The sequence below is a fragment of the Orbicella faveolata genome, unplaced genomic scaffold (assembly GCF_042242905.1).
Source record: "Orbicella faveolata isolate gen_17 unplaced genomic scaffold, um_ofav_v1 contig_27, whole genome shotgun sequence".
Classification (NCBI taxonomy): domain Eukaryota; kingdom Metazoa; phylum Cnidaria; class Anthozoa; order Scleractinia; family Merulinidae; genus Orbicella; species Orbicella faveolata.
In genome coordinates this window covers 4134980-4150308 of record NW_028301555.1, presented here as the reverse complement: position 1 = coordinate 4150308, position 15329 = coordinate 4134980, and the positions used below count along the sequence as shown (strand labels likewise).

The window sequence follows — 15329 nt, the reverse complement described above, 5'->3', positions numbered from 1 at the left end:
AACGGTTGCACATGCAGAATGAGGCGAAACTGGGTCAATGCAAAGCAGAGATGAGCCTTTCTCCTCATTTGCATGCCTTTTTACAACGCCTCAAATAACAATGCGAGAATTCAGAAGTTCAAAACCTAACTAATAAGTGCGATTTTCGCTTCCACCATTCATAAGTACGACAAAATCAACGAACCTTGAAAATGTTACAAGAAAAACAACACAAACAAACAAACTACGCAAGAAGGGGCGATCTTTCCTCGGGATTATCGGCTGTTTCCCGCAAGGAAATGCTATTCTTCATGAAAAATCCTTTATTGACCAAGCTCGTTCGCTCAAGATTATTGAATATTGTAAATAATATGGATATTTATGGGCTCAACTGCGTCTTCGTCCATAAACCCGTAAAAAGGCCAATATCTAACCAGCTTGATCATTAACTCGTATCTAATGGATCACGCTACTATTTTTACTACGACTATTTTTTGCTATTGAAAATTACCCGGCGGGACTACTACGTGAAAAGGTTGAGGAGGATCGTAGTCTTGCATGGGGATGTAAATTAAGGGTTTTTGGTCTCACTCAGCTAGGGTGTTCAAAGAGAAAAGCCACTATTTTTAGCTGTCCGAGTATCTTTTAGGATGCACTCGACGAAATAATAATAATAACTTTCCTCACTAAAAGTATTAAGCTTTGCTTTATGCTAGAGAAGTATACTCCTCATGAATGAAGAGGCACACATATTTCATCGTAGTGCACGGCGTTCAGCTTGCACCAGCTTTATGGAATGCCCTTCCAAATGCATCCAGATGCACACCAAAAGCCGAGAACTTTCTACGTTCAATTCTTTTACAGAGCGGAAAGTCGAGGGGTGACGTGAGGGGTGAGCAGCATTGCCATAAAATATCATTGAGAGCTAATTGTAAACAGCCTAGGCAGATGTTCCGTTCATCCAGTACACCTCAGCACACCTAGCCTGCTGAGCAGGCGGATTAGCGGAGCAGATCGCATCGCACTCCGCGCTCGTGTATCGCGTTTTGCTCTCTGTTCCGCTAATCCGCCTGTTCTGCAGGCTACAGCCTTGCCTTTACATGCCATTCGTGCAAGCTGCCTATGCTGAATATTTAAAATAATTCGCCATTCGTCTTTTAAAATTACTGTATTCAAAATAGTTAGGTAATTGGGTTAAATATTGACGATAAATGTTGATTTGATCTTTATAAGATATTGCTAATTACTAGAATTCTAGTACCCTAACGTACATGCTGAAATTTAAATGGTTGAGTGACGGCACACTATTAGGGTCTATTAGCCATTGGTGTGCACTTTGTTTTTCGTTTTCTTCAAAGCTTTGGAGGAACAGTTTGGTCGATGCAAATGGATGATAAAAATTCCTGAGAAGACTAAAGTACGACATTTAAGGTTTCTTGACTTTAAAAAACTTGAAATTATTACAAGGCGCGCAAACACAACTGCAATTTCAAATGACAATTCAGTCCGAGCGATCTTTCGAAGACGCGAAGTTTAATAATACTTCGAGCGACATGTAATTGAAAACCTTTATTTAAAGCAATTTTCAGTTAGAATTCTACTAAAACAATTAGATTATTCGCTCTCAATTTCTATGAGGTCATAACCGATTCGGCCTCATCGACAGTCACCTCAGAAAAATCTCGAGCTCATAATGTAATTGTTAATTAGCTGACAGAGTGTTTGATATGTGATATCGATAACGCCAAATAATTGGTCAAATGACCAAGACAATAACGAGTAAGACAATAACGATTCGCACAAATCCCCGTGTTAACTCGTTCATCTCTTCCTGTAACTCCTCTAGGGACTTGAGCAAGGCTGGAGATGAACTTAAGGGTTTGAAATTACTCACACGATGAGCACAATAAGTATTGGACAATTTTTCTTGCGGTATTTCAGTAATTTTAATTTCGAAATGCGGTATTGCGGCATTCTCCAAAACCTGCGGGATGCGGTATTTTAGCAATTTGGACGGTATTAAAAATTATCCTCCTAGTCCTCCAACGTTTTCCGAGCCTTTTCCAGTTTCCGATTGGACATTCCCGAGTCATGGTAACGGTAAACTGCAATTCCTTGTGTCGCAATCGTAAAAGGGTTTGTTATTTTTGGTTAATTATTAGCCAACCACGCCACTGGATGTTACTTATTTTGTCTAAATCGAAAATTACCTGTCCTAACATTCATTAACAAATTCTTAACTGTTATTTGCGTTTTCTTTGCTCTAAACGTGAAACATACAGAGTAGTGGTTTTGGTATGACATCGCGTTTCCATTCCGTATTGAAGTACTGCGGTATTTGGGGATTTTTTTTGCGGTAATGCGGTATTTGCCGAATTTTCTGCGGTATTGCGGTGTTCATAACCCCCCAATGTCCCCCTCAAAAGCCTATTCAAATAAAATAAAGAACTACAGGAAACGGAAAGAGACGACTACAGGAAACGGAAATAAAACAATTAAGCTCTCGAAACCTCCTGTACACAACCGCGATGAACCGTACGTCCGTCGGTAAGTTTGTTCGAGGTCTCTTATTAGAAGAAAGGCGGTCGCAAACTCGGTTCAGCAATTTATCAGTACAGCAACTGAGTTGAAGATTAGTCGTTATGACTTAGAGCGGTTGAACAACAATTCAACAATTAGTTTCAGCCTGATCGACCCTGAACAATTTTCCCAATTAGGCGGAACGAAGGCGGTTTAACCAAGAGATAGTTGTTACTGCAGTTATCAACGGTTGCACATGCAGAATGAGGCGAAACTGGGTCAATGCAAAGCAGAGATGAGCCTTTCTCCTCATTTGCATGCCTTTTTACAACGCCTCAAATAACAATGCGAGAATTCAGAAGTTCAAAACCTAACTAATAAGTGCGATTTTCGCTTCCACCATTCATAAGTACGACAAAATCAACGAACCTTGAAAATGTTACAAGAAAAACAACACAAACAAACAAACTACGCAAGAAGGGGCGATCTTTCCTCGGGATTATCGGCTGTTTCCCGCAAGGAAATGCTATTCTTCATGAAAAATCCTTTATTGACCAAGCTCGTTCGCTCAAGATTATTGAATATTGTAAATAATATGGATATTTATGGGCTCAACTGCGTCTTCGTCCATAAACCCGTAAAAAGGCCAATATCTAACCAGCTTGATCATTAACTCGTATCTAATGGATCACGCTACTATTTTTACTACGACTATTTTTTGCTATTGAAAATTACCCGGCGGGACTACTACGTGAAAAGGTTGAGGAGGATCGTAGTCTTGCATGGGGATGTAAATTAAGGGTTTTTGGTCTCACTCAGCTAGGGTGTTCAAAGAGAAAAGCCACTATTTTTAGCTGTCCGAGTATCTTTTAGGATGCACTCGACGAAATAATAATAATAACTTTCCTCACTAAAAGTATTAAGCTTTGCTTTATGCTAGAGAAGTATACTCCTCATGAATGAAGAGGCACACATATTTCATCGTAGTGCACGGCGTTCAGCTTGCACCAGCTTTATGGAATGCCCTTCCAAATGCATCCAGATGCACACCAAAAGCCGAGAACTTTCTACGTTCAATTCTTTTACAGAGCGGAAAGTCGAGGGGTGACGTGAGGGGTGAGCAGCATTGCCATAAAATATCATTGAGAGCTAATTGTAAACAGCCTAGGCAGATGTTCCGTTCATCCAGTACACCTCAGCACACCTAGCCTGCTGAGCAGGCGGATTAGCGGAGCAGATCGCATCGCACTCCGCGCTCGTGTATCGCGTTTTGCTCTCTGTTCCGCTAATCCGCCTGTTCTGCAGGCTACAGCCTTGCCTTTACATGCCATTCGTGCAAGCTGCCTATGCTGAATATTTAAAATAATTCGCCATTCGTCTTTTAAAATTACTGTATTCAAAATAGTTAGGTAATTGGGTTAAATATTGACGATAAATGTTGATTTGATCTTTATAAGATATTGCTAATTACTAGAATTCTAGTACCCTAACGTACATGCTGAAATTTAAATGGTTGAGTGACGGCACACTATTAGGGTCTATTAGCCATTGGTGTGCACTTTGTTTTTCGTTTTCTTCAAAGCTTTGGAGGAACAGTTTGGTCGATGCAAATGGATGATAAAAATTCCTGAGAAGACTAAAGTACGACATTTAAGGTTTCTTGACTTTAAAAAACTTGAAATTATTACAAGGCGCGCAAACACAACTGCAATTTCAAATGACAATTCAGTCCGAGCGATCTTTCGAAGACGCGAAGTTTAATAATACTTCGAGCGACATGTAATTGAAAACCTTTATTTAAAGCAATTTTCAGTTAGAATTCTACTAAAACAATTAGATTATTCGCTCTCAATTTCTATGAGGTCATAACCGATTCGGCCTCATCGACAGTCACCTCAGAAAAATCTCGAGCTCATAATGTAATTGTTAATTAGCTGACAGAGTGTTTGATATGTGATATCGATAACGCCAAATAATTGGTCAAATGACCAAGACAATAACGAGTAAGACAATAACGATTCGCACAAATCCCCGTGTTAACTCGTTCATCTCTTCCTGTAACTCCTCTAGGGACTTGAGCAAGGCTGGAGATGAACTTAAGGGTTTGAAATTACTCACACGATGAGCACAATAAGTATTGGACAATTTTTCTTGCGGTATTTCAGTAATTTTAATTTCGAAATGCGGTATTGCGGCATTCTCCAAAACCTGCGGGATGCGGTATTTTAGCAATTTGGACGGTATTAAAAATTATCCTCCTAGTCCTCCAACGTTTTCCGAGCCTTTTCCAGTTTCCGATTGGACATTCCCGAGTCATGGTAACGGTAAACTGCAATTCCTTGTGTCGCAATCGTAAAAGGGTTTGTTATTTTTGGTTAATTATTAGCCAACCACGCCACTGGATGTTACTTATTTTGTCTAAATCGAAAATTACCTGTCCTAACATTCATTAACAAATTCTTAACTGTTATTTGCGTTTTCTTTGCTCTAAACGTGAAACATACAGAGTAGTGGTTTTGGTATGACATCGCGTTTCCATTCCGTATTGAAGTACTGCGGTATTTGGGGATTTTTTTTGCGGTAATGCGGTATTTGCCGAATTTTCTGCGGTATTGCGGTGTTCATAACCCCCCAATGTCCCCCTCAAAAGCCTATTCAAATAAAATAAAGAACTACAGGAAACGGAAAGAGACGACTACAGGAAACGGAAATAAAACAATTAAGCTCTCGAAACCTCCTGTACACAACCGCGATGAACCGTACGTCCGTCGGTAAGTTTGTTCGAGGTCTCTTATTAGAAGAAAGGCGGTCGCAAACTCGGTTCAGCAATTTATCAGTACAGCAACTGAGTTGAAGATTAGTCGTTATGACTTAGAGCGGTTGAACAACAATTCAACAATTAGTTTCAGCCTGATCGACCCTGAACAATTTTCCCAATTAGGCGGAACGAAGGCGGTTTAACCAAGAGATAGTTGTTACTGCAGTTATCAACGGTTGCACATGCAGAATGAGGCGAAACTGGGTCAATGCAAAGCAGAGATGAGCCTTTCTCCTCATTTGCATGCCTTTTTACAACGCCTCAAATAACAATGCGAGAATTCAGAAGTTCAAAACCTAACTAATAAGTGCGATTTTCGCTTCCACCATTCATAAGTACGACAAAATCAACGAACCTTGAAAATGTTACAAGAAAAACAACACAAACAAACAAACTACGCAAGAAGGGGCGATCTTTCCTCGGGATTATCGGCTGTTTCCCGCAAGGAAATGCTATTCTTCATGAAAAATCCTTTATTGACCAAGCTCGTTCGCTCAAGATTATTGAATATTGTAAATAATATGGATATTTATGGGCTCAACTGCGTCTTCGTCCATAAACCCGTAAAAAGGCCAATATCTAACCAGCTTGATCATTAACTCGTATCTAATGGATCACGCTACTATTTTTACTACGACTATTTTTTGCTATTGAAAATTACCCGGCGGGACTACTACGTGAAAAGGTTGAGGAGGATCGTAGTCTTGCATGGGGATGTAAATTAAGGGTTTTTGGTCTCACTCAGCTAGGGTGTTCAAAGAGAAAAGCCACTATTTTTAGCTGTCCGAGTATCTTTTAGGATGCACTCGACGAAATAATAATAATAACTTTCCTCACTAAAAGTATTAAGCTTTGCTTTATGCTAGAGAAGTATACTCCTCATGAATGAAGAGGCACACATATTTCATCGTAGTGCACGGCGTTCAGCTTGCACCAGCTTTATGGAATGCCCTTCCAAATGCATCCAGATGCACACCAAAAGCCGAGAACTTTCTACGTTCAATTCTTTTACAGAGCGGAAAGTCGAGGGGTGACGTGAGGGGTGAGCAGCATTGCCATAAAATATCATTGAGAGCTAATTGTAAACAGCCTAGGCAGATGTTCCGTTCATCCAGTACACCTCAGCACACCTAGCCTGCTGAGCAGGCGGATTAGCGGAGCAGATCGCATCGCACTCCGCGCTCGTGTATCGCGTTTTGCTCTCTGTTCCGCTAATCCGCCTGTTCTGCAGGCTACAGCCTTGCCTTTACATGCCATTCGTGCAAGCTGCCTATGCTGAATATTTAAAATAATTCGCCATTCGTCTTTTAAAATTACTGTATTCAAAATAGTTAGGTAATTGGGTTAAATATTGACGATAAATGTTGATTTGATCTTTATAAGATATTGCTAATTACTAGAATTCTAGTACCCTAACGTACATGCTGAAATTTAAATGGTTGAGTGACGGCACACTATTAGGGTCTATTAGCCATTGGTGTGCACTTTGTTTTTCGTTTTCTTCAAAGCTTTGGAGGAACAGTTTGGTCGATGCAAATGGATGATAAAAATTCCTGAGAAGACTAAAGTACGACATTTAAGGTTTCTTGACTTTAAAAAACTTGAAATTATTACAAGGCGCGCAAACACAACTGCAATTTCAAATGACAATTCAGTCCGAGCGATCTTTCGAAGACGCGAAGTTTAATAATACTTCGAGCGACATGTAATTGAAAACCTTTATTTAAAGCAATTTTCAGTTAGAATTCTACTAAAACAATTAGATTATTCGCTCTCAATTTCTATGAGGTCATAACCGATTCGGCCTCATCGACAGTCACCTCAGAAAAATCTCGAGCTCATAATGTAATTGTTAATTAGCTGACAGAGTGTTTGATATGTGATATCGATAACGCCAAATAATTGGTCAAATGACCAAGACAATAACGAGTAAGACAATAACGATTCGCACAAATCCCCGTGTTAACTCGTTCATCTCTTCCTGTAACTCCTCTAGGGACTTGAGCAAGGCTGGAGATGAACTTAAGGGTTTGAAATTACTCACACGATGAGCACAATAAGTATTGGACAATTTTTCTTGCGGTATTTCAGTAATTTTAATTTCGAAATGCGGTATTGCGGCATTCTCCAAAACCTGCGGGATGCGGTATTTTAGCAATTTGGACGGTATTAAAAATTATCCTCCTAGTCCTCCAACGTTTTCCGAGCCTTTTCCAGTTTCCGATTGGACATTCCCGAGTCATGGTAACGGTAAACTGCAATTCCTTGTGTCGCAATCGTAAAAGGGTTTGTTATTTTTGGTTAATTATTAGCCAACCACGCCACTGGATGTTACTTATTTTGTCTAAATCGAAAATTACCTGTCCTAACATTCATTAACAAATTCTTAACTGTTATTTGCGTTTTCTTTGCTCTAAACGTGAAACATACAGAGTAGTGGTTTTGGTATGACATCGCGTTTCCATTCCGTATTGAAGTACTGCGGTATTTGGGGATTTTTTTTGCGGTAATGCGGTATTTGCCGAATTTTCTGCGGTATTGCGGTGTTCATAACCCCCCAATGTCCCCCTCAAAAGCCTATTCAAATAAAATAAAGAACTACAGGAAACGGAAAGAGACGACTACAGGAAACGGAAATAAAACAATTAAGCTCTCGAAACCTCCTGTACACAACCGCGATGAACCGTACGTCCGTCGGTAAGTTTGTTCGAGGTCTCTTATTAGAAGAAAGGCGGTCGCAAACTCGGTTCAGCAATTTATCAGTACAGCAACTGAGTTGAAGATTAGTCGTTATGACTTAGAGCGGTTGAACAACAATTCAACAATTAGTTTCAGCCTGATCGACCCTGAACAATTTTCCCAATTAGGCGGAACGAAGGCGGTTTAACCAAGAGATAGTTGTTACTGCAGTTATCAACGGTTGCACATGCAGAATGAGGCGAAACTGGGTCAATGCAAAGCAGAGATGAGCCTTTCTCCTCATTTGCATGCCTTTTTACAACGCCTCAAATAACAATGCGAGAATTCAGAAGTTCAAAACCTAACTAATAAGTGCGATTTTCGCTTCCACCATTCATAAGTACGACAAAATCAACGAACCTTGAAAATATTACAAGAAAAACAACACAAACAAACAAACTACGCAAGAAGGGGCGATCTTTCCTCGGGATTATCGGCTGTTTCCCGCAAGGAAATGCTATTCTTCATGAAAAATCCTTTATTGACCAAGCTCGTTCGCTCAAGATTATTGAATATTGTAAATAATATGGATATTTATGGGCTCAACTGCGTCTTCGTCCATAAACCCGTAAAAAGGCCAATATCTAACCAGCTTGATCATTAACTCGTATCTAATGGATCACGCTACTATTTTTACTACGACTATTTTTTGCTATTGAAAATTACCCGGCGGGACTACTACGTGAAAAGGTTGAGGAGGATCGTAGTCTTGCATGGGGATGTAAATTAAGGGTTTTTGGTCTCACTCAGCTAGGGTGTTCAAAGAGAAAAGCCACTATTTTTAGCTGTCCAAGTATCTTTTAGGATGCACTCGACGAAATAATAATAATAACTTTCCTCACTAAAAGTATTAAGCTTTGCTTTATGCTAGAGAAGTATACTCCTCATGAATGAAGAGGCACACATATTTCATCGTAGTGCACGGCGTTCAGCTTGCACCAGCTTTATGGAATGCCCTTCCAAATGCATCCAGATGCACACCAAAAGCCGAGAACTTTCTACGTTCAATTCTTTTACAGAGCGGAAAGTCGAGGGGTGACGTGAGGGGTGAGCAGCATTGCCATAAAATATCATTGAGAGCTAATTGTAAACAGCCTAGGCAGATGTTCCGTTCATCCAGTACACCTCAGCACACCTAGCCTGCTGAGCAGGCGGATTAGCGGAGCAGATCGCATCGCACTCCGCGCTCGTGTATCGCGTTTTGCTCTCTGTTCCGCTAATCCGCCTGTTCTGCAGGCTACAGCCTTGCCTTTACATGCCATTCATGCAAGCTGCTTGTGGTGAATATTTAAAATAATTCGCCATTCGTCTTTTAAAATTACTGTATTTTTAAAAACACAGTCTCAGAAACTCTGAGATAAAATTGCTATGTCCCCAATCCAAGAACGGAATATGCAAAAGGTAGCCCTCACTATAGAGGATCTGTTCTGTGGAACAAGATTCCATCGGAAATCAGACACCTATCTAGTTTAAAACTGTTTAAAACCTCACTGAATGGGAAAGATTATTTTAAGGGCACTGTAAATTAGAGAAAGTTTTATTACATAGGTTTTTACTGTAGGCTAGTTAATTAGGTTGTTAGTTAATGTAATGTAATGTTAGTTAATCCATTCCTGTTGATATAGTTAATTTATTCTTTGCAATTTTTTTCACGACTCCTAGGAAGACCAATTTTATGATAAGATTTTCGTGTTTATATAAAGATTGATTGATTGATTGATTGAGGTATCTGGGTTCAGTATTGACGATAAATGTTGACTTGGTGTTTATAAGATATTGGTAATTTCTAGAATTCCAGTAGCCTAATGTAAATGTTGCCATAGGATAGTTAAGTGACGGTACAGTTAGGGTCTCGTATTAGCTATTGTTGTGCAGTTTGTTTTTCGTTTTCTTCAAAGCTTTGGATGAACACTTTGGTCGATGCAAATTCTTAAATTCCTGAGAAGACTAAAGTACGAGATTTACGGTTTCTCGACTTTAAAAAACTTGAAATTATTGAAAACAAAAATGATGCGCCCGCACATACAACTGCAATTTCAAATGACAATTCAGTCCGAGCGATCTTTCGAAGACGCGAAGTTTAATAATACATCGAGCGAGATGTAATAGAAAACCTTTATTTAAAGTAATTTTCAGTTAGAATTCTACTCAAACAATTAGATTATTCGCTCTCGATTTCTATGTGGTCATAGCCGATTCGGCCTCATCAACAATCACCTCATAGAAATCTCGAGCTCATAATCTTATTGTTAATTAGCTGACATAATGTTTGATATTATATTATCGATAGCACCAAATGTACTACTTGAAACTTGAATAAGACAACAACGATTCGCACAAATTCTAGCGTTAAATCGTTTTTTTTTTTCTCCCTGTAACTCCTCGAGGGACTTTAGCAAGGAGGGTTTGAAATTACTGAACATATTATTACTAACTTAATTTATTAGACAAGGTTAACATTGAGAGAGTTTTGGCACAATGAGCTACTTTGTCAGGAGTACCCGTCGGATCCGCTCCGCAAAATATCCGCTCTGCAGACTAAAGTTGAGCTGGCTGGGAATTTTAGCATGAAACAGAATCTTGCTGAGAATTTAGCTTATCGAGAGCTAGCTAGCTGGAAAACTTTTTTTGGTGTTGAAATAACTTACATTGTGGTTTTACTAATCAGTTCTGGCTGGAAATTACATTCCGGATGCGATCACTGACTGAAGTGTGTCACTTGACACTCTCTGACTGCTTGACCTTTTGTTTGAAAACAAGCTTACAATATAATGTTAGTTGTTTATTAAAGTTTTATTTACCAGCAAACAATAGAAGTCTGTTCTGCTGTCATTTATAGTGTGAAATTAGATCGGTTTCTTTTCCCTTGACGCTCCTTTTTCCCACGTTCAGTTGCATGTTTCACCACCGTTGATCCGGTCGCGGAAAATCATCGTCTGTTCTGCTTTCATGTTCTACCTTGAGACAACTGGTATCTGGTGATGACGTTTGTTGGTTCGTGCAGTCTTTTCACATTTTTGCCTGAGGCCCGGTGAGACTCGGGTAACCTCGTAATATTTTGTAACTAAAACATTGTTCCCGTATAATTTTGTGTCCAACGGTCGGTTTCAAGCGCGATCAGATTTTGCCGACCAGTTGTTTGAGGGTTTGGCAGCCAGAGAACTCTGAGGACTCCACTGATAAATTCAAAGGTTCAGGTAAGAACTACTTTGGAGTTGAACTAGCTGAATCAGGCTATATATTTAATATTCAGTGATAATGTTTAAGCAATGTGAGCGGGAAAAGCCGGCGCAGGTTTTCAAACTGTATTCGCCACTGTATTGTATTTCAAACCCAACGGAAAGTGCCGCTTCAGTGAAGACAGTGAAAGCAAGAAAAGGCCTAATATGTCTCAGAACTTGGAAGGGTTTTCGAAACTGTCAGTGCATTCATCCACAGTGATCCTACTTCCAGGTGTAATTTCAATTCTGTAATTTTAATGACCAGTAACATCCGATCCCGGTGCTGCAGTCGATCATGACCGCTTTTTAACTCGTCGAACGTTAAAACATGAGCTATTGAAACACATTTGCCGCGTCTTGGACAAACTGTCGAGATATTGAAATGATTATTTTTTCCCGGTGTAAGAAAGTATTGTTTCCATCGGTTTCTTTACTGAAGTCCGATCGTGTTCTTTATATAACTGAAGGCTGATTACCTATTGCTGCCTTTTAGTATCGCCGAATATTTGCCCTGAAAGAGCTGTTGACCAACACACCTGATTGATCTATTTCAATGCTAATTGTACTGTACTTTGGGATTTAAAAGGGAATACAAAGGCTTGCCATGTCAAAGGTCAGAAAAGACCAGAAGGCAATCATGTCATTCCAGATTTCGTTCTTTCGGTGTCGATAGCGCCAGGACAATAATGTGTAATTTAATTTTTTATGCGTTCCCATTTGTTAACGCGCGTGTTTTTCGCACATTCAGTTTCTGTTAGAGAACAAGTTATTTTGTATGCCTGCGTTGTTACCGGAAATAGAGACATTTCGCCTTATTGTCCTTCTTTTTATGATGGCACAGACAGTGATTTTGTGGTGGAACAATTATCGCGCGGTTCAGTTCATGTAGCTAATGCAAAGCGCGAAACATGGCACACGAAAAAATAGGGGAGAGGCGTGGCACCAGTTCACACCATTCACTGAATTCACGCTTCTGGGTTATAGTTCGATGACGAAATGAGCGGTAAAAAATTATTCCACAATTATTTTTCTTAAACAGTTAAATCCTTGCTTCTTTGACTTGCCCCAGGGAATGTAATTTTCAACAATGTAACATCAGTTAAAATCAAAGACATTTCACTGAATTCTCTCATGAATGAGCTATTTTTGTGAACATAGTTCTTGATCTAGATCTTACATTGAGGGGCCCGATAGTATCACCAGTTTTGTATATTATTATGTGTCCGTGACTGTGTGGGTATTTGGATGCATGTGTGTGTGTGTGTGGACGGGGGGAGGACGCCGGTATAAGAGGGATTGTGCAGTATGTTACATTTTCTAAAACATATCATTTTTCAGGTGTAAAATTAACTGCGTGAACTATAAGAAGCACAGCTAAAGATGCTGCAAACGTTACCCGATGTCATGGACTTGTACCCAAGAAAAGATGAGCAAATTTGTTGATGAAATCACGAGATTAAGTTTGTGAATCTTTTATGCTGATCGTCCAGTGTATATTTATGACATTACACTGATCTGATTGATACATTTTGTTAACGAGTTAACGAGTAATGATGCTGTTAATAGCAATACTTTTACTGTGAACGGCCTTTAACATTCCAACAATGCCGGGGTCTTTGCTGCGAAACTTTGCACTTAACTGTGTGAAACTTTTACGGTGAACGGCCTTTAACATCCCAACAATGCCGGGGTCTTTGCTGCGAATGTTTGCACTTAACTGTGTGAAACTTTTACGGTGAACGGCCTGTAACATCCCAACAATGCCGGGGTCTTCGCTGCGAAACTTTGCACTTAACTGTGTGAAACTTTTACGGTGAACGGCCTGTAACATCCCAACAATGCCGGGGTCTTTGCTGCGAATGTTTGCACTTAACTGTGTGAAACTTTTACGGTGAACGGCCTGTAACATCCCAGCAATGCCGGGGTCTTTGCTGCGAATGTTTGCACTTAAATGTGTGAAACTTTTACGGTGAACGGCCTGTAACATCCCAACAATGCCGGGGTCTTTGCTGTGAAACTTTGCACTTAACTGTGTGAAACTTTTACGGTGAACGGCCTATAACATCCCAACAATGCCGGGGTCTTTGCTGCGAAACTTTGCACTTACCTGTGTGAAACTTTTACGGTGAACGGCCTATAACATCCTAACAATGCCGGGGTCTTTGCTGTGAAACTTTGCCCTTAACTGTGTGAAACTTTTACGGTGAACGGCTTTAAACATCCCGTCAATGGGTATTTATGAAATTTTTACGGTAAACTACCTCTAAGAATGTGTGTCTTTGGTTGTTTAGCTTTCAAGTTAAATTAATTTTGTGAAAGTTGTTTTGACAGTGCTTTGCAGTCTTGGGTAAGGCATGGATCAGTGACATGGACTGAGATGGATCACCAACATTCAAGGTATGAATTATCAAGATTTTTTTTACTCATTTTATGATAAAGATTCTAATGTGGTTTATACACTTTTATCTCGCAATTCCAGAGTGGGAAGCTCAGAGAAGACAGTTGTCCAAAGAAAATGAAAAACACGTTTTTCAATACTTTTGAGGTAAACATGGTGTTACTAATCAGCACTAAACCAGCTCCCTTTGGTTGTTTTAAGGAGCTGGCATAACCCTTTATTTTTCAAAAAAATCATTAGAAATAATTGTAAACTACTAAATCGGGGTAAACATATAAAGTGTGTTGCTGTTGTTGAAATTACAATCATTATTGGGCTAGCAATGTAGAAGTAAACCGATATGTAGTAGTAAAGGACTTCAATATTATTTTTTGTTCATTTCCCTTACAGCGTTATATAAAAGTAATTTTGCAACAGGCATTTCTTTGGTGAAAGCAAGTTTGATCTGAATCTCTAAAAGGATTAGAGGGATCTTATTTTAAACATAAGTGTGAATCGTTTTAGATGTCAGAACGCAAAGTGCCAAACTGTCACACGTATGCTGAACCTGGAAGACATCTGAAGTATCGGAAAACAACGTGCTGGGAGACACCTTGTCCGATCCGCTTAAGACATAAATGGTAAGTTGTATTGTTTTTAAGTGATAACATATCAAAGTGTAGATTTTGCTTATAGCGGCAAAAATAACCACATATTGCTAATTTATCTCTAATAATAGTCAACAGACAATAGGCTGTTGAATAAAGGTCCTAAACAATGCGTTTGTTTTTAATCTAAGTCAAAACGCTGGCCAGAACATTTTTTCGCCTATAATTGCCTTGCTGGCATTTGCAATGTTACCCTTTACTGCTGGCTGGCTACTTGGCTAATTGCCATTTTTCTAGCTCGGTATTCAAAATTTTCATTATGTCTAGCTGGGAGTTTTATGAAATAAAGTCGATCTTGCTAGCAGTGAAGAGCGGATATTTTTTTCCCAGGAAAGTTGCTTATTAATGGTAATTGACGTGGGAGCACAGAATCAGTGCTTGAGAAGTCACATATTAAATTTCCAGTTAAAGTGTCGTTGGGTACTCCTGCTTTGTACAAAAGCTTATTCAAATAAAAGAAAGAACTACAGGAAACGGAAAGAAACGACTACAGGAAACGGAAAGCAATTTTAAAGATTTTAAAACGTCTTGTACTCTTTAGCATGCGATGGATTCATGGTTTCTTAGATGAAGAGTATTCAATTGGCTTAAACTCGGTTAAACTGCAGGATTCAGATGTATGAAGCTTTCCAGTGCAACAACAGAGTTGCGGATCAGTCGTTAAGCGTTATGGCTCAGAACGGTTGAACAACAATTCAACAGTTCATTTCAGCCGTTTATCCAAGTAATAGTTGTTATTGCAGTTATCAGCAGTTAGGCAGACAAAACGAATCGAAACTGAGGCAATATATACAAAGCAGAAATGAGCCTTTCGCCTCGGTTTGTATGTTAATAATACACGAATTCAAAAGCTCAAAACCTAACTAATGAATGCGTTTTTTGCTGCCATCATTCATAATTACGAAGAAATTAAACGAACCTTGAAAATATTGACGAAAAACAAAACAAACAAACAACCCGTGCAGTATGGATCAAGTTTCGTGTCCTTCGGAACCGTAAAACAGTGG

At 39.4% G+C, this 15329-nt stretch overlaps 1 protein-coding gene and 2 long non-coding RNA genes across 3 annotated transcripts in view; 1 reads left to right on the top strand and 2 right to left on the bottom strand.

The window, feature by feature from the left end:
- Window positions 1-15329, bottom strand: part of LOC149107206 (uncharacterized) — a 65084-nt gene that overhangs the window by 9223 nt on the left and 40532 nt on the right. The window lies entirely within an intron of this gene.
- The window catches only part of LOC149107208 (uncharacterized), a 65163-nt gene that overhangs the window by 25960 nt on the left and 23874 nt on the right, over window positions 1-15329 (bottom strand). The window lies entirely within an intron of this gene.
- Window positions 10529-14748, top strand: LOC149107209 (uncharacterized). The gene is made up of 5 exons (XR_016209292.1): window positions 10529-11253; window positions 12616-12737; window positions 13609-13674; window positions 13757-13822; window positions 14180-14748. It is a non-coding gene; the product is annotated as an uncharacterized LOC149107209 (long non-coding RNA).